At 39.3% G+C, this 20,346-nt stretch overlaps 1 protein-coding gene across 11 annotated transcripts in view; it reads left to right on the top strand.

The window, feature by feature from the left end:
* The window catches only part of ENOX1 (ecto-NOX disulfide-thiol exchanger 1), a 571,794-nt gene that overhangs the window by 95,791 nt on the left and 455,657 nt on the right, over window positions 1-20,346 (top strand). The window contains exon 2 of one of the 11 annotated variants that reach the window (XM_063714806.1): window positions 3,643-3,767. The exons of 9 other annotated variants lie outside the window; for them this stretch is intronic. The gene's annotated coding sequence lies outside the window, so the exon portion shown is untranslated. Of the gene's footprint in view, window positions 1-3,642; window positions 3,768-20,346 lie in introns of those variants that run through there. One more of the 11 variants, XM_054528964.2, reaches the window with a different exon arrangement.

The following is a 20,346-nucleotide window of genomic DNA, read 5'->3' as shown; positions in this document are numbered from 1 at the left end:
CTGGTCTTTGTGGGTCAACATTCATATGGTTCAACTTCAGAACCTCCTTTTGCCTCAGTAAGCCAGATAACACAGAAATGGACTGACAATGTGTTCTTTCCCTTTATTGTCTTCACTTTGTTAAAAAAATAAGGAACTCCTGTATTTTTTTTTTCTGCTCATCTTTTCCTTCATCTTTCAAAATTTATTGGATGTAGGCTAATCCTGATAGAAAATATCATTGACCACTGATGAGCAGAAGTAATTGATAGCATGCATTCACATCCCATCTCTGCCACTGATTAACTGGGGAGACTTGAATGAGTTACTAAAGCTTCCTACGCTTTGATTTTCTCATCTTAAAAAATGAGAATATTAATACCACCAGTCTACCTCAAGATATTATCATGAGGATTAAATGAGATAACACAAATAAAGTCCTGGTATATCCCGAGAGCTACTTAAGGTTATCTTTTGTTACTAAGTCCCAATATCTAAGCTTTACTGATTGTTTCTTCTTTGTTTAGAAGGTCAGGTGCTTTTCCTTTGCTATTCCAATCATGACAGTGGCAAGAGCCTGCTGAAAGATTATCCTAAGGACTTATACATGACTTTTGACTCCTTGGTTGCTGCATGTTGGCCAAGACTTCACATATATTAAGAGATTTCTGAGTGTTTCAACCATGTAGTGTGTGTGTGTGTGTGTGTGTGTGTGTGTGTGTGTGTGTGTGTGTTCTGGGTTTTCTAAAGGCAGTGACAAGTCTGTTAGATTCCCGAGGAGGGCTAATTTGATAAGTAATGGGTATGCCTCCCAGCAGGCAAAGGTGTTCTCATTTCTCAGAATGGCCAGGAGAAAATACTAGCTGAGCTCAAAGTTGAGCTCACAATCATCTAAAAGTCCAGAAGGAGGAAGACAGCAGAATAATACAGATGTTCATAATTCATTAGCCTTTATCCTACCACCAGCATCTTAAAGAAAAAAACCTGTCACCATATAATGCCTTTCTTTCAGAATTTCCTTTTGAGTTCAGGCCTTACGTATTTTAGGGCATGAGTTGCCAAGTACACTGACTCATTTCTTCATGATGTAAGCCATGAACAGGTTACTGCTCAGAGGTTGGAGGACCTACTTTAGGCCAGCAGCGAGGTACGCACATGGCTGTCAGCTGTGCCCTTACACTTTCACTCACCTGGGCTCCCCTGAGAAATGCCATACTCAACTCCTTACCATTAGCTGTGAGTCCTACACAGAGGCCTTGTTAGCATCAAAAAGCTCCTCTTCTCCTCTGCCTTCCTGGCAGCAACCTACCCAGGAGAATAGAAGGAAACTATGCAAGATGCAGATTGCAATTGCTGGGAAGTGACTTTGTGCAGAAAATGAGGATCAACTAGATCCGGATGTAGTGAAGTATGAAGAGACCCATTGTGGGAAAGTGTCATTCGGGTGAACTTGAAAGCTGCGGCAGACTCTTTGGCACCAAGTTTTGTTTAAAGCAAGCACTGTAGAGAACGGCCTTGGGGATCCTGGGAAATTGAGGAAGAGCAGCATGATTTACACAGTAAGGCCAAAAAGAAAGTAAATGCTTAAGGGACAGTAATTTCTAAAAACTAGCAGCTCTAAAGAGACATTCTAAATACTACTTCTTTGAAAACCATTACAAAGTTCAAATATTTATATTGGTATTATTTAGCTGTGATCATTATTTTTTTTGGTTTGACTGAGTATAACATATGCGTTCCTATTTTGTAATTAGGGAAAAATATTGCTTCAAAAAATCTGTAAAGAGACACACCTTCGCTGTCTATGGTTGACTATGGCTACTATGCAGAAAGAAGCATTGGCTTAGTTTAGCTCTTACTCATTCCTTCCCTCCAAAGAGGTCATATCAGTCACTGTGGTAAATGTAAACATGGGAATTCAAGTGCTTCTGAAGATTACCTGTTATCTGTAGGGTGATAGTCCTCAGAGATGTTCCAGGGCCTCAAAAACAAATGTATTATTATTCCCCAGTTGTTACCGTCACTAGTGTGGATTAGAGGTGCTATCATGGGACTGATGAATCTGCTATAAAAGGACTTTTGATCACCCTTCATGGCCACTCAGAAGGTTGTCAGAACTTCCTGCATTTTAAATATCTGTGCTAGGAGACATCCTGGGACATCTGACTTTTGCTCATCTTCTTACTTAATTTAACACCTTCCTCTAGACAATTCAATTTTAGTGTCCCATCAAATATAGCTGAGTGAAATCCTTTCTGACCACTTTGTTTCCTCAATAATTGAGATACCTATGTCTACCACACAGTCAAGAACTTGACATTTTCTGACATATTGCTCCTACCAGTTATTAAAATATCACTGCTTAAAGAATTTAAAGGGGCAATAAGACAATTTCATAAATGGCTAAAATAGAAGATAGACAAGGACATAGGACCTCAAATGAGGGAGATGTTGTTTCTGGTTAGGGCAACCTTATGGAGTAGGTTACGTTTTAAGGTAGGCCTTGAAAATAATAGCGTTTCAGCAAGTAAAGTTGCTTCCTTTACAGACATGTACGCTTCATTAGCTTAGAGGGTAATCTATGGAGGCAAAATATGAGTTCTCTTCCCATAGTGTTCTTTGCGACACATGGTTCAGTGGCTGACACAGAACCATGTCTAAATACATATTTATAGACTTGAATTCCGGGCAGAGGCAGTGAAATAACCACCGCTCTACCAGGAGGAGGAGGTCAAGGTGGTGTCGCCAAGACATTCAACTACACGGTAGAACAAAAAGTTGTCCTTGTCCTGTAGCCCTGGAATGTTTTTCGGGAGGGCACGTACCCCTGTGCTGGCTTCTTGGACCTCACTGCTTTCATACCATATTAAAGAGAAGGTGAAGGAGTGAGTGGGCTCTGAGGGTACAGCCTGGTTGAGCCTCCAGTTTGGAGGTGGATCTGTGGCTGTTTCATCTTGGGATGAAAAGAAATCATCCCAAAAACCCAACTGAAGTTGGTGTATTTTTAAATCTCTCTGTCTTTTGTCTGGTTCTCTTGTCTTTGATGCATCTGCCCTGCATCTCATTGGGAAAGGTGATAATGGACTGACAAATAGCCATTACATTAGTGTAGTGCATCTCTCCCCATCACCAGCTGGACCCCAGACCTGCTTCTGTAACTGTGGAGACACTGCAGTCCCTTCTGAGCTCCCCACTTCCTTCCCAACCCCTCCCTCTCTTGCCATGGGATATCGAAAGGCAATTGAGGAACTCGTATGATGTTGGGTGGGGGGCCTGAAAATTTCTGCTGCCTTGCAGCTCACCCCCAAATAATTGCTTGACAAGTGCCAGAACCTCAAAGTACTACACAACAGCCAGTCATAGGAGGAGAGTTTCTCAGTAGAGTGTCTGCCATTGACCTTGGCCTAATTTGTCTTATTTTGGCTGACAATTCCAAAGATAAAGGATGAGATACCTTAGATTTGATGTGCCACATTCTCCCTCTGAAGCTAAGTTTGTTTTACTAGCTAATGATTTTGTTCTGTTATATTAAAAACCCAAAGTTTATTTTATAAGCATGGCAACCAGCCCTTATATGAATAGTATTCCAAAGGCCCTAAGCGGAACACATAAAATGTCATTTCAAGTGCCAGGTTTTTTCTAATGCCTTTTTTTCTTTTACAGAATTTTGAAAGCAGCTTAAATCTAATTGGCTCCCCCAGGATCTCAACTCCTGTTATATTTGTGGCATTTCTTTTTCTGAGAGGCATCTGGAGAGACTGAACTGCCACTGCTAGCTGGCATGCCGGGTAGGAGGATGCAGCAATGTGTTTTTTTCCCCTTCCTTAGAAACTTTCAAATCTTGGCTCAACTGTTTCTGAGCTTTGAGTGTTTAATTTTTGCAATTGTTTTTGTAATGTTGAATTCTACTTTTTCTATTATTGAATTTCATATGAATGAGAATGGCAGCTACAACCGCCACCACCCATGGTGGCCCAGCCTGCATTTGCTGTGAAAGAAAAATTAACAGAAAAAGGAAAACAAAACACATAGTAGTAGTATAGATCCACGTAAATAATACTTACCAAGCATGGTTCTAGTAAACTGGCTTTCTGCAGGTCTAGCCTACTAAAAGTAAACACCTATTTAGACCGTGGAACTGAGTTGGTTTTAGTGGCCCAGATTCAGATGTTCCTATTATCTAAACAAGTGTGAGAAGACTGCCAAAACCTTTCCTTTAGTCACAGTGAGTTCATATCATTTATGAAGCCCCACATAGTGAATGGAAGAGAAGATAGCTACCTTGAATACTAGAGAAATGGGGAGAGTATAAGCAAACCAGGAGGCTTTGTTTGTTTTAAAATGTTTGCTTTATCCAGATCCTTATACTTAAAGATCTGAGATATAACAACAACAGAAAGGTATACTTATTGGCTCTATTTAAAAAATATATTATTATAAGGCTCTGGTTTCAGAGCCTCAGTTGTTCATTATGGAGTTGAAGGCTGGGAGTAAGGAGCAGTGAACATTTAGGAGGCCATAGACCTGATCTGGGCAAGGCATACTGAGGACATTCTGAGCCCAGATATGAAAACTTACTGAGTACGGTGGGCAGGCAGTGGGGTTAGAAATAGCATATGGAGAAATGACAGGAAACTTCTTCCTCGTTTGGAAGATAAATGACTTGAAGTCTGTATATTAGAAGAGCCTTATAATATTTAATATCTCCTTCTCCTAAACACAGGCCAGAAAAGTGACAACGAGAATGTGCTGAAACTTTAAGTGCCTCTTGATTGTGTGTGTGTGTGTGTGTGTGTGTGTGTGTGTTTATGCATTATGGCCCAAGTGGGAATATCTGTTTCATTTCAGTCTGGTTGTCCTGTTATTGGTTAGACAAGACCTGCCCAAACATAGAGAAATCTAATTTCAGACTTAGCAAGCAATAAAGTCAATAATAAAACACATTTATTAAATTAAAAACAGTAAGATTCTTGTTAACTCATTTAAAAAAAATTCTCAAGATTTTCTTCCCAAGAGAAAAATTTAAATATCTGCCATATGGGATAAGGGCTAACCATATTGCATTTGGGTAAATGTATACATTTTGTTGTCCTAAGGGAAATGGCATGGACTTAGGGAGTCCAGTTTTGATTTTGTTTGTGCCATTATAGAGCTATACAACCCAGGACAAATGTCTTTGTCTTACAGGCCCTTAGTTTTTCTCATGTATAAATTGAGAGGATTGTGTTAGGTGGCAACTTCTAAAGCCTTTTTCATTCTATAAAACATATAAAGTCTCTCCTCATATTCTATAAAACAAAAATATAAACGGGAAAGAAAAGCACAGAAATGGTTAGGACAAAAGTGTGGTAGCTCAATGCTTGAGGAAGGAGTTTCTGGGAGGAGAAGGGAAAGGGGTAGGGCAGGGCTGCATCAAGTGTGGCCTTCTCTCCAACTTTAGTTCAATGTCTGCCTTTCTAATGGCTTTGGATAATACAGAAATGCACCTCCTGTTTGCTCTCTCTTTCTCTCTCTCTCTTTCTCTCCTTTCATGTTTCTCTGTTTTTTCCTTCTTCACATCTCCATTCTCTGCTATCTCTGTATCTCTCTGAGGAATAGATGTAGTTAGGATTCTTCAGGAAGACACGAGAATAATGATGAAGGCTGGAAAAATAATTTTCCAGATTGTTTTTGTCTTTTCATTTCCTGACATCTGCTATAGCTTCAGTTTTAATTAGAAAAAAAATAGTTCATGGGTTGTATGTTCGCAGTGATGATACTAACCTTGAGTACTTGCTGTGTGCTGGGAATCGTTCTTAATGCTTTAGGAGTAATTCTGTATTTAGTCCTCATAACAACTCAATGAGATAGGTACTGTTATCATCACCATTATGCAGATAAGGACACTGAATCAGAGAGGTTAAATAACTTGCCAAAGTTTTACAGTTAATTATGGTGAAGTTGGGATCTGATCCTGGGACATCATTTTCCAATGTCATTACTCTATGCACTCAGTCTTGCTGCATCTTCTCCAAGGCAGAGATGATGTATTTATTCATTTTTTATCCCCTTTAGAATTGGTATAGTGCTTGAGGAAGGTATACTTTGAATTGAACTGAAGGAACACCATCCTATCTGGAATAGAGAGTTGTCCATGATTTCTCTTGCCCTGGGCCTCTAGGGGCAAAGCTGTGCTCAGAATGCCTTCCCAAGGTACTTGTTGAAAAATATTTGACTTGTTATTTAAAAGCATCTACTTCTTTTCTGTGTACACTTATGAAACTTCTTTCAATTTAGAAGTTTTAGTTTTAATACAGTTAAACCATACTTTAAGAAAGTTGGATTTCATTTCTGTATAAAGAGTAAAACTGGAACACTAAAAAAAATGTGAATAAATTAGTATATGAACCAAGTGGTGTTTGAGGAAATAACTATGAACAAAAGGTAGTGAAGCATTGCATTACTGCATTTAGTTATGAGAAAAACCCCTTTAGGGTTGTATTTGCCTGAATGCAGTTGACTTCTTTTGAGATATATTAGGTTTTTCATTTATTATGAACATTTGACACAAGAAAAATAAAAAGGTCAGTATGTTTACACTCCAAGGTCAATATGTCTACTCTTGTATATGGTATTCAGGTGAGAGAAAGAAGTAAGAAAGCTAATCTTTTGGGCATTTGTTTCCATGATATGCAGATAATATCTTTTTGATAGGATTTTGCATTTGAAGGCAAAGGATGCATTGTTTATTCATTATGTCCTCTAATACCTCACTTATCCAGTGGTCATATTTCCAGCAGTTCTATCATCTGGAGCTTTGGAGTATTAGATCATAGAATGTAAGTGTTGAAAAGTATCTTAGGGATAATTTAACCCAATTGTCTTATCTTAAAGATGAAGAAATATAGCCACAAATGAGTAAAGGGCCTAGCCATGGGTTAGAAAAACATCTCCAAATAGAAACTACAAATAGTTTTTATCTCCAAATATTAATTACAAAAATTACATACTGTTTACTCAGTTCACTTCGTAAATATTTGTTGACTAGGTATTATGTGTTAAACATGAGGGATGGAGCAGTCCTCCTTTGACTAGGGTCCCTCCTTGAAGCTTTTACCAAAACGTGTGTGTGTGTCATGAGGCCACAGATAAGAAATAGCTGGGAATTGTTCCTGGTAAACCATTCAAAGATGACAGGGACTTGATCTTGTTCATTCCCCAGTGTCTCATGCTGCTGATCACAGGAAGAAATGGAAAGAAATGGTCATGGCATAGAAATCTGGGAACATTTGGTACAAGCAGATCTACTGACTTAAAAAACCCTCAAGGAATTATTTTTCATTACAGTGTTAAGTCTAAGTTCATGTTGATAACTGACTCAAGAAGAGGTTAGAGTTCTTTCAACCTGCTGCTCAGCATAGTGGTTGAGGGTATAGTATATTTTTGAAAGCTTTCAAATGAAGAGAGTATTAGTGCCTAAAAGAGTGAGCTTCAATTCCCTGGAATTTTTTTTTCTAAAGTTATCAAAATTTATTGAACACCTGCTATGCATAACAACATATCTCTAGACCATGAATAAATAAGTTTAATGTTAGTAGAGGGGAAATTGAGTCATTGTAAATAAACTTGATGTTTGGCCATTAACTTTACAACAGGGTTTTATGTACTGAAACACCATTATCAAGGTTGGTCTTATGAAAGAGGTCATGCTAAATGTGAGACAGAGAGAGGAGAGAGGATAAATAAGCTATATTAATGGCTGCAACCTAGGCAGTGTATCGAATGTGTGACTTCACTTTATCCTCACAGCAGTCCTGTGTGCTACTCAGTGTTGTTACCATTTTGCTGATGAGGAAACTTGGAGTCCAGAGGTGAGGTAATTTGCTTAAGATGATGTAGCTGACAAACAGCTAGATTGGAATCTGTATCTATGGAATTTTAAAGTCCAGGACTGGTCCATTGTGCCTGATGGAAGTGGCATTTAACTCTCCAGCTGACATGGAGTGTAACTTTACAAACACATGCATTCATTCATGTCTGCATCCATCATCTAGTCAACAAATATTTGAAAACCAGCTTTATGCCAGACTCTACAAGGACAGGCAGATCTGAATTCACAGAAAAATTGAACTACAGGATACTATGTTACATAATAAAGACGTGACAAAAATCATAAGAATGTGATAGTTTTTAAAAATTAGCCTGTAGACTAAGTACCATTAGTTTAAGATCATATTTTTTATATTTGGGGGATTTTTTTGAGTTTTATAGAATATTAACTAGACATGAATTCAAAATTAAGTCATTTATAGTTAGCAAATCCATTTTAAAAATGTCATATTGATGTTAAATTGCTGATGTTGGCCCTGGTGACTAAAAGAAGGCAAGCTTCCTTTTTTTCTCCACTTTCAGGATGGTAGCTTCCCCATTCAGCCTCCTGGATATATTGTATGCACATTTGTATAGCACCTCCCAGATTTCCAAGTAAATAGGGTATCAAATGATGTTTTATTGCCTCACCAATTCTGAATTAGTGAAGTCTAAATTAGTGAAATGTAGAGAATAGAGAATTGGAGGACAAGACAGACTAACATAAATATGTAATTATTGTTTGTCAATTTAAAATAAAGTGAAACCTAAAAATAAATAAAAGTAACAAAAAAGAAATAGACTAATAGTATATTCTAGAAAGCACAGGATCGCAAGTCAGAAGACCTGGATTTGGATACAGATTCTTTCACTTGTGTAGCATTGTGCATGATTCTAAATCTCTTTGAGTCTGGATGTGTGCATTTAATAATGCTTATGTCACAATATTGTGAGAACTAAAAGATACCATAGATGTAAAAAAAATGCTTTGCAAAGAAAGTTATAGTGTGAAATTGTGTACTTTATAGAATCATCACTATGATAATTGGCACCTCAAGGTATCAAGTGTCAAACATTGGGCTCAAGATTTGAAGGAAAGAAGAGAAAGAGTGCTCTAGAGAGAGGTTGTTTTGAGTATGAAGGGAGAAGATTGTCAGTATTTGTCTTATTTTTGAAGGCTCAGTTTCTTGCCCTTTCCAGTTTAGGTGGCTTTGGCACCCTACAGCCTCCTGCTTCCAGCCTCAGAGCCACCTGTACGATGTCTCATAGTGGTACCAAAAGCCCTCATCTTGAATCTTTGCTTGTTCCTGACCCATTGCTTCCTTTTGGCCACTCCCACTCATGTGCTCTTTGCTCTCCCTGCCTCCCACCGGCAGTCCATCTCCATGGCTGACTGACTCAGGCTTTTCCTGGGAGCAGGCTCCCTGAACCCAGGCCCCTCCAAATTACTCCCAGTTTGCCTTCATGCTTGCCATCTGCCTTTCCTGTATTCTCTGCCAATCTCATTGACTGCACTCCCAGAAAGGAAAGACAATTTTAATGATATGAGAAAATGGGAAAGTGATGTGTCCAGAAGTAAAAAGGGTTCTGTAGGGCAGATTGGACAGGGAGATAAGGCCTTATTGGAGGGTCTTGGTGGGAGACTCGGTGGGCAGTTTCAGAGGGTGACCCACCTGAGTGTTTAATAGCAGGGCAAGTTTCAACTCTACTTTGTGTGTGCTGAGAGCATATTACCGTGTATCTTTGTGAAAGTATTGGCAAGACAACCAGTAATAGATGGAAATGACTCCATCTTCATAAGAAGACAACACATATGACCACCATGATTTTAGCCCTGACAAGTGATTTTCTAAATCTGTAGACTGGAGGTCAGGGTGCAACGGACCAGCTATCTCAAACTTCTTTTCCCCAGACCCCTTTCTGTGGGTGTTCTCAGTCCAGTTATTTCAGGCCCCAGTAACTGTGATCACTGTGATTGTGCATAATTGCCTGTTGTTCCTTAGTGGGACTGTGCTTGCAAGGTAGGGGTCCTTTGGAAAAATATTATTAGAGAAAAGCAGCAGAGAGGAAGTCTTCAAATCAACTAGAAAACAACCAACCCACGTTTAGTAGGAACAGAAAATGTATGACTCACAGGGACAAACATAGAGGCGGACACCTCTTCACTGTTTCTCTTTCAGACTTCTAAATTTGTGATGGGAGTCCTCACAGCTCTGAGGGAGAGCCTGGTAGATGAAAAATTAAAGTGTATTTTTAAAACTTGTACAGGTAATATACAGACTAAACAATGTGTCCAGGCTTCCCAGTCCTGCCCCTAGCATGTGTCTTTAATTATGATCTGACTTATTTTAGTGGTAATTTCATCTAGATAAATTGTATTCCTTTAAATAATGTTACAAAGACCAGACCTGTGAACTCTTTTGTTCTAGTGTTTTTGTCTCTTTTCCTAAAATGTGTGCAGTGCTTTTGATGTTCTTTGAGAAATCTAAAGACTAGATGAAGAATTCCAGATGAGGCTACTGATAGGCCTGTGATTCCTGGGCATGAGTGTTTCTTCCATTTAGGAGGAATCTCCACCTGTGCAGCCCTCAGAAGGATTTGGAGAGCTTGTGCAGTAGATGCCTCGTGGTTCATAATTTAAATGTCTGTCTAAAAATCTATGCCACAACATACCTTAATATTTGATTTGCTCTCTGTAAAGTTTGCTTTGGTGTTAACGATCTTTTGGTTTTATCAGCCACATTTTATGGGTTATTAAAATAGCACCTTTGATGGGATAAGCAAAAAGAAAATGGCATGGGTGAGGGAGCAGCACCCCCACCCTTACTTCATCCAAGAATGTTCTCTCACAGTGCTTGCAGGGTGCTCCACATGCTCCAGATGATAGGCAGAGGGTGTGATGTATGGCAGGGACTCCTGAAAGGAAGCCGGGCCCCTCCTTTCAGCGCTGCTGACTGCTTGCTGTGCGACCTTTAGAAGACCTTTCACCTCATTTGCCATCAGCTTCCTTGCATGTTAATTGGGACAACAATAACAACCCTGCCTCTCTGTTCTTCGAAAGATTGCTGACATGATTTAAAACTTGCTTTGAATTTCAGAAACAGTATTAAAACATATATGTTTACATATATCCATGTATATATGCATATATTTGTGTATATGTGTGTACACACACACATTTGCTATTCATGCTGAGGCAGAGATCAAGCAAGCTGAACTTGATTTCCCTTGGAGGACTGAACTTCCAGAGATCTGTACCATGGCACATGGCACCTTGTGTGGTCTTTGTAGCTAGGGTTTTCCCCATCTCAGTGCATGGTCTCTCCTCTCGTTCAGAAATCATCTTTGATTCCTCTTTCTCCTTTATCCCCTACATCCAATCTGTCCATCACCAATCCTGTCAGCTCCTCTTTCAAATCCATCTACTTCTACTGCTCTGTTGCTACTACTGTAGACTAGACCACCATCATCAACCTCTGTTGATTGCCTCTCTATGATCTATTTTCCATACAGCAGCCAGAGTGACCTTTCAAAAATGTAGAACACATAATGACAAGCCCTGCTTGAAACTATTCAGTGGCTTCTTGGTGCTTTTAGAATGAAATTCAAGCTTCTAACCGTGACCTGCCAGGCTTACTCTAGCCACTCTGCGGGTTAGCTTGTTCACTGTGCTTTAGCCAAGCTGGGCTTTTTGGTTCTTCAGCTCACCACATTCTTTTATACTTTAAGGATTTTAAAGACTTTATTTTGAGGGACAGTTTTAGGTTGGCAGTAAAATTTAGTGGAATGTACAGAGATTTCCCATATAGCTCCCCACAACCCACATGCATAGCTTCCTGTATTATCAGCATCCCCCCCCCAGACTGCTACATTTGTTATAATCTGTGAACCTGTGATGACACATCATTGTCATCCAAAGTTCATCATTTGCATTAGGGTTTGTTCCTGGTGTTGTACATTCTATGGGTTTGGATAAACGTATAATGACACGTATCCACTCATAGTACCATACAGGATAGTTTCACTGGCCTTAAAATCTTCTGCCCTCTGCCTATTCCTCCCTCCCTTCCCTCCCCCACAACCCCTGGCAGCCACGGATATTTTCACTGTCTCCATAGTTTGAGTTTTCCCTCAATGTCATGTAGTTGGAATGGTATAGCATGCGGCCTTTTCAGACTGACTTCTTTCACTTAGCAATATGCTTTTAAGGTTATTCCATGTCTTTTTATGACCTTGAGGATTTTGCTGTAGCCTTTTGCTCTGTTTGGCTTTAAATTTTCACCTTATTTCTCTATCCTCTCATCACCCTGTTGCATTTTCTTCATAGTGCCTATTGCACTCTGACATTCTCTTTTTGGTTTATCACCTGTCTTTCCCATTAGAACTTTAGCTCTGTGGGAGTGAGAGTCTTGTCTTGTTCCTGGCTTGTACTCCCAGTACCTAACAATTCCTGCTGCATAATACGTACTCAGCAGACGTTTGAAGAGTTAAATGCATGTGTGTCTTGGACATTCGTTCTTTTTAGCTTTACTCTTAAGGTGACAAACTCTTTCATTCACTCTGCTCCTGGTTTGGTCCAGAGAAGAGGCAGAAATTCATGTTAAGTCACTGAGTCTGGGAATTATTTCTTGTTCACCTTTGGCTTCTGAAACTCTGCTGGTTTTCTGCTGAATTTAATGGGTCTCCAGGCGAATGGCAGTTTGGTAGCCTTGCTGGGAATCAGTCATGCTGCAAGAGAGAACAGACGCAGTAGGAAATGATTAAGGGAAAATTGCAGAAAAGTATGATTTAACATTTATTGAGTCACACATTGTACTCAAAGCTGTGTATAACATAAAAAGCAAATTAGGAGACAAGTCAGATATAAAATGAGTGAGCACACACGAGCACACAAATACTGCAGAGAGAAAGGTGTTTCTTTAGATGCCTTCTTTCATTTACCAAACTGTAGTCTTATCAAAACATATAGGCTACTTCAGGAGAGAAATAGTCCAGCCAGTGTTTGTAGCCCAGTTATGCCCTGTGGGGCACAGAGAGGCCTCAATTTCATTACTGGTTTTTAGAGAAACTTTCTCTTAGGCTAACAGACTTTCTAGAGAGGCCAAACCAAGTGAAGCTGAGTTAATGTTCTCATTAAAATGTTAAAGAGGCTTTATTCATGAACGACTGAAGCTGTAATTGCTTTATCCTTGTAAACTATGAAAATATGTGGTGATCTCTTATAGAGGCATTCACCCAGTCCCTGTCAGGAAGAGCTTTGTTTAGTGGAGGGCTTGGCTGCACCTAGGGACTGAAAAGTGGATCCTCTGGGTGAGTCATATGTGTCAGGGATATGGTAGAAGTGGTAGCAAGGGGTCCTCCATCAATCTGTTTTAATTTTATAGATCTTGTTTTGTAAGCATGATTTGATCATTTGAACTTGAGTTCTAATTTGGAAATCACATGAGAATCGAACATGTATGTATATATACACACATGCAAACAAATTTTATGGAAGGAAGCAGGTTTTTAAAATCCTGCTTTTTAAAAAAAAATAGGTTTATCTTTTCTGTAAGCCATTGCTTATTGAGATGAGAATAGAAGAAATTGAAGATGCTGATGTACTGTTGAAACTAAACAAAGAATTGATCTAGAAAAGGTATGGCATGTGATTTGCAGGGTGAGAAGGCACTCAGATGGCTTTGGGAGGTAAGAGACTTTTTTGTCCCTACTTTTTGCTGTCCTTCAATGCCCCAGTACAAAAACATAGCTGTAGAACCGTAGGTAGTGAATTCAGATGGCAAATGCAACTATTTTTTTCTTTCTGGAAGTAAGGATGAAATCGGACTTATAGCACTGAAATCATAGAGTGGTGGTTTTTATATAACTATGAAATTTATATTGGAAATCTCAAAGTGAAACTTAAGAGGAAAAGGTTAGAACATTTTACCTTTTCTCTAATTCCTTATTATTAGAACCCCTGTTTGTCGAATGGTAACAAATCTAGGTCTCACAATATGCAGATATAATATGAGCAGTATCTAGGGATTGCTTTAAAATGGTGTAGAAGGAGAAAATATCTTTTCCTCATTCATCCTAAGTTCGTGGCTGATGCCCCTCTTAGAAAAGACATTAACAAGAGAAAAGCATACAAATTTATTTCATATAAATTGTACATGACCAAGAAGCCTTTGTATGGACATAAAGACCTGAAGAAATGGTTAAACTTGTTTTGAGAAGTGTCTGTTCATGTCCTTCGCCCACTTTTTGATGGGGTTGTTTGTGTTTTTCTTGTAAATTTGTTGGAGTTCATTGTAGATTCTGGATATTAGCCCTTTGTCAGACGAGTAGGTTGCGAAAATTTTCTCCCATTTTGTAGGTTGCCTGTTCACTCTGATGGTAGTTTCCTTTGCTGTGCAGAAGCTCTTTAGTTTAATTAGATCCCATTTGTCAATTTTGGCTTTTGTTGCCATTGCTTTTGGTGTTCTAGACATGAAGTCCTTGCCCATGCCTATGTCCTGAATGGTAATGCCTAGGTTTTCTTCTAGGGTTTTTATGGTTTTAGGTCTAACATTTAAGTCTTTAATCCATCTTGAATTGATTTTTGTATAAGGTGTAAGGAAGGGATCCAGTTTCAGCTTTCTACATATGGCTAGCCAGTTTTCCCAGCACCATTTATTAAATAGGGAATCCTTTCCCCATTTCTTGTTTTTGTCAGGTTTGTCAAAGATCAGATAGTTGTAGATATGTGGCATTATTTCTGACGGCTCTGTTCTGTTCCATTGATCTATATCTCTGTTTTGGTACCAGTACCATGCTGTTTTGGTTACTGTAGCCTTGTAGTATAGTTTGAAGTCAGGTAGTGTGATGCCTCCAGCTTTGTTCTTTTGGCTTAGGATTGACTTGGCGATGCAGGCTCTTTTTTGGTTCCATATGAACTTTAAAGTAGTTTTTTCCAATTCTGTGAAGAAAGTCATTGGTAACTTGATGGGGATGGCATTGAATCTGTAAATTACCTTGGGAAGGATGGCCATTTTCATGATATTGATTCTTCCTACCCATGAGCATGGAATGTTCTTCCATTTGTTTGTATCCTCTTTTATTTCCTTGAGCAGTGGTTTGTAGTTCTCCTTGAAGAGGTCCTTCACATCCCTTGTAAGTTGGATTCCTAGGTGTTTTATTCTCTTTGAAGCAATTGTGAATGGGAGTTCACTCATGATTTGGCTCTCTGTTTGTCTGTTATTGATGTATAAGAATGCTTGTGATTTTTGCACATTGATTTTGTATCCTGAGACTTTGCTGAAGTTGCTTATCAGCTTAAGGAGATTTTGGGCTGAGACAATGGGGTTTTCTAGATATACTATCATGTCATCTGCAAACAGGGACAATTTGACTTCCTCTTTTCCTACTTGAATACCCTTTATTTCCTTCTCCTGCCTAATTGCCCTGGCCAGAACTTCCAACACTATGTTGAATAGAAGTGGTGAGAGAGGGCATCCCTGTCTTGTGCCAGTTTTCAAAGGGAATGCTTCCAGTTTTTGCCCATTCAGTATGATATTGGCTGTGGGTTTGTCATAAATAGCTCTTATTATTTTGAGATACGTCCCATCAATACCTAATTTATTGAGAGTTTTTAGCATGAAGGGTTGTTGAATTTTGTCAAAGGCCTTTTCTGCATCTATTGAGATAATCATGTGGTTTTTGTCTTTGGTTCTGTTTATATGCTGGATTACATTTATTGATTTGCGTATATTGAACCAGCCTTGCATCCCAGGGATGAAGCCCACTTGATCATGGTGGATAAGCTTTTTGATGTGCTGCTGGATTCTGTTTGCCAGTATTTTATTGAGGATTTTTGCATCAATGTTCATCAAGGATATTGGTCTAAAATTCTCTTTTTTTATGCAGCCAAAAAACACATGAAAAAATGCTCAACATCACTGGCCATCAGAGAAATGCAAATCAAAACCACAATGAGATACCATCTCACACCAGTTAGAATGGCAATCATTAAAAAGTCAGGAAACAACAGGTGCTGGAGAGGATGTGGAGAAATAGGAACACTTTTACACTGTTGGTGGGACTGTAAACTAGTTCAACCCTTGTGGAAGTCAGTGTGGCGATTCCTCAGGGATCTAGAACTAGAAATTCCATTTGACCCAGCCATCCCATTACTGGGTATATACCCAAAGGACGATAAATCATGCTGCTATAAAGACACATGCACACGTATGTTTATTGCAGCATTATTCACAATAGCAAAGACTTGGAACCAACCCAAATGTCCAACAATGATAGACTGGATTAAGAAAATGTGGCACATATACACCATGGAATACTATGCAGCCATAAAAAATGATGAGTTCGTGTCCTTTTTAGGGACATGGATGAAATTGGAAATCATCATTCTCGGTAAACTATCGCAAGAACAAAAAACCAAACACCGCATATTCTCACTCATAGGTGGGAACTGAACAATGAAAACACATGGACACAGGAAGGGGAACATCAGACTTCAGGGACTGTTGTGGGGTGGGGGGAGGGGGGAGGGATAGCATTGGGAGATATACCTAATGCTAGATGACGAGTTGGTGGGTGCAGCGCACCAGCATGGCACATGTATACATATGTAACTTACCTGCACGTTGTGCACATGTACCATAGAGCCTAAAGTATAATAATAATAATAGTAATAATAATAAAAAAAATAAATTTCATTTCTCTGCCATTCCACCAAAAAAAAAAAAAAAGAAAAAAGAAATGGTTAAACTTGTTTATTTTTATGCTAGGTGATGAAAAAGTAGATACTTGTGGAGAAATAGGATTGATTAAAGGGAATATTATCTAATGGTAATAAAGTAGGAGAAATTTACCAAGGCTTTACTTTACTTCAGTAAATTTACTTTAGTAAATACTTACTAAAGTTTTTACAAAATACTTTACTTTGGGTTAGAGTTACACTAAAATACATATATCCCAGAAGTGTCTACATTTTTTTTCTTCAAAGGGTCAACTCCTTTTCAGATGTAAGTGCAGGGCATTTGTTAAAACTGGCTCAAGTCTGAGGGGGCAATGGAGTTGAAGGTTAACAGGAAGCTCGCACTCTCTATCATAGATTGGGTAGGTTTCTAAAGAGTTCTTTTCTGAAGGGGTGATGATCTCAGTCCAATGATGTCAATGGTATGAATGGTAAAAAGCACCTCTCATAGTTTTTGAATACAAAGTAGATTCCAATATCTGGAACACTATTGATGATATTTAATAAAACATATTTTTTAAATTATTAAGAGATTTAGAGCAAGATATAACAAATTTCCACTACTGGCTTTTCCACTAAACTCTTGGTTGATTGAAATGGAGTGACTTGCTATCTCTCTCTTGGGGAACTGCTACCTTAGTCCCTGAATTCAGAGGTGAATCCAGAGAGATAGGGATCCTTGAGCTCTATCCAGACACAGCTCAACTTGTCATGTCTCCTCTTCCCCTTCCGCAAAATAGGATTCCAGTCCCTTTCCTGATCTGTAGAGCAGATCTATTCTGGAGGTTTCTTTTTGGCTTGCCTCGGAAATTGTAGTGGGCTGTGATCAGGTCCTCACTTCCCAGGGTGACTCAGAAACCTTTGAAGAAATGTAATGGTGTAATGAGACCTTTAGTAATAATGGGATATGTATAGAGAGTATCATGGGAACAAATAGAGGGATTGACTAATTTATTCTAGGCTGCTGTAGCTTTTGAGAACTTTTGTTTGCTTTCTTGAGTTTTCTATTTATTCATTTGCTGTTAGAATGTTGACACATCTGACTGCTTAGTGTCTCTGCCCAAAGCAGCACCCCTTTTCATTCTAGTTCTGAGAGTTGAGTTACATACATCCAAGACCCTATATTGACCTTACGATTAGATGATGTGTTAGTCCGTTCTCACACTGCTATAAAGATACTAACTGAGACTGGCTAATTTATAAACAAAGGAGGTTTAATTGACTGACAGTTCTGCATGGCTGGGGAAGCCTTAGGAAACTTAGAATCCTGGTGGAAGGGGAAGCAGACATATCTTACATGGCAGCAGGTGAGAGAGAGAGCATGCAAGAACAGGGAAAACTGCCTTATAAAACCATCAGATCTCATGAGATCTTACTATCACGAGAACAGTATGGGGGAAACCATCCCCTTAATCCAGTCACTTCCCTCCCTCAACAGGTGGAGATTACAATTTGAGATGAGATTTGGAAGGGGACACACAGCCAGATCATATCAGATGTCAATACCAAAAATCTACGGGAAATTTTCAAAACGCATTATTGTGTGATATTTTCCTTCTAATACTGGTGTTTTGTTGTTGTTGTTGTTGTTGTTTTGTTGTTTGAGATGGACTCTCACTCTGTCACCCAGGCTGGAGTGCAGTGTCGCGATCTTGGCTCACTGCAACCTCCACTTCCTGGGCTCAAGCGATTCTCCTGCCTCAGCCTCCTGAGTAGCTAGGATTACAGGCATGCCAGCTAATTTTTGTATTTTTAGTGGAAGTGGGGTTTCACCATGTTGACTAGGTTGGTCTCGAACTCCTGATCTCAAGTGATCCACCTGCCTCACCCTCCCAAAGTGCTGGGATTACAGGCATGAGCCACCGCTCCCAGCCCTATTTTCCTTCAAATACTTAGTTCAGTTGTGTCTTAAGGCTTATGTTGATTGGCCAGTGATTGTTTGACTAGTTAACTCATTCATTCAGCAAATATTTTGGGAATATGTACTCTATTTCAGGGGCATATATGGTATCTAGGGGCTGGAATAAAAAGATTGGGAAATCAGATTTGCCTACAAAGTTTCAATCATAGTTCATATGTTGAAAATACAGAGTGAAATACCTAAAGGAAGCCAAATTGCTTTTCTGCAGTTCAAAGACTATATGCAAGATTGCCATATCACAGCCTACTCTGTAGAGTTTTCCATAAGTGCATTTCATGTGGGAAGTGGTACCAGATGTTTTCTATATTACGATAATCTTCATATATTTATTAAGCTGTAACTTGTAAGGCTTCCTGATGGGGCATTAAATGAGGCTCTTTGTGTGCTACTCTGTGTCATTGTAAAGAAGTACTCTGTTAATTCCTGCCTTGTCATTTATCTGGCTTTTACTGGTAATGAAGCGTGTTTCAGTCATTCCAGGAGGGTTTTGGGGATATGCACAGAGAGGAATAAGAGTAACAGAAGGGTTGGTTTCATGGTGGGTTGGAGGAAATACACTTAGGGAGAACCAGGGGTAGAATGAAGCCTTTGGACTAGTATGTTTTACATCTTTATCCCCTTTCAGTACAGCAGCCAAATACTCCAGAATTGTTCTACATTTTAGGAAATGCTAAGAAAATGCTAGGTTTTGAAAGTTTTTCTTTCCTCTCTCAATCATTGACCTGGCATTGGGTTAGGAGAATCCGAGAACTCCCAAGAATTACAATGGAACAGTCTAGGAGTTGAGCAATTTTCCTATCATTTCTAAGCTCTATGCTTGGGGAAGACAGGTTATGTACTGATAACAGGGATTTGATTCCAGGAAAGAAAAGAGAGGATAGAAGAGGGAAATAAAAATGTGGGGTTGTTAGTGAAGAAAAGGGAAAGGAGCAAACAAAACAGGGAAAAAAGATGTTTGGTTGTCCTTCCTTCTCTCCCTTAGCTCCTTCTTCTCACAAAAGGAAGGGGTGAAAAAATGGGCAGATTGAAAGGGAAAAGAAGGGAGTTGAATTAGAGATAGGAGGGCACTTGGAGGTAGTGAGGGAGAAGGAAAATGAGTTAGAGAAATCGCAAAAATAAGTGAGGGGGAAGGAGATGGGATAAGAACTGTTTAAATTCAGGAAGAAGAGAGGGGCTCAGAGAGGGGAGTGCATACTTTAGTCACACTGAGAGCCTTCAATTACTCCCAGCAGGGCATCTGCCAAATAGCCAGTGCCCCTTGCTGAAGACATTTTCCTGACTTTTGTATTAACTTTAATGTGATTCTCTTTACGGTCCCCGTATTGCTGGTTGCAGTTTCATTGACACTCTGTGTGATCAAATAGCAAATGTGGAGGTACAGTTCTGCTATTCCTGCCCCCTTGCAGTTTGCAGCCGACTTCTGAGTAGTGCATCTTGTGTTTGATGTTTGCCATTCCTCCTTGTCTTGTAGGAGGGTTGAAAGGGAAGAGATGTGTTCCTAAGGGCTGTCACATTTATAGCTCATGCATACAAATATTAAAGAAGCTGAAAAAACTCGATAAAATCACATTTTGATATTTTTTTGAAATAAGGTAGTTGACTCCTTGCTGGTCTAGTGACCTGCCCTCATTCACTATACCTGTAGGCGGACTGCTTCTTGAAAGATCTTTCCTCATCCTTTTTCAATACTCAGCTCAGGAAGCCTTCCCAGTATTTCCCACCTGGGTCAGGTACTTTCTAAGTGTGTACCAGTACCTTCCCCTGCCCCTGGCTTCTTGTGCTGACCTTTCCCTGTTAGATCTATCATGCGATGTGATAATTTTTATCCTTCCACTTTGGGGCTCTTTACACAGTATTAGTT

Source organism: Pongo abelii, chromosome 14 (genome assembly GCF_028885655.2).
Source record: "Pongo abelii isolate AG06213 chromosome 14, NHGRI_mPonAbe1-v2.0_pri, whole genome shotgun sequence".
Lineage (NCBI taxonomy): Eukaryota > Metazoa > Chordata > Mammalia > Primates > Hominidae > Pongo > Pongo abelii.
This window is presented reverse-complemented; position numbering and strand designations above follow the sequence as displayed.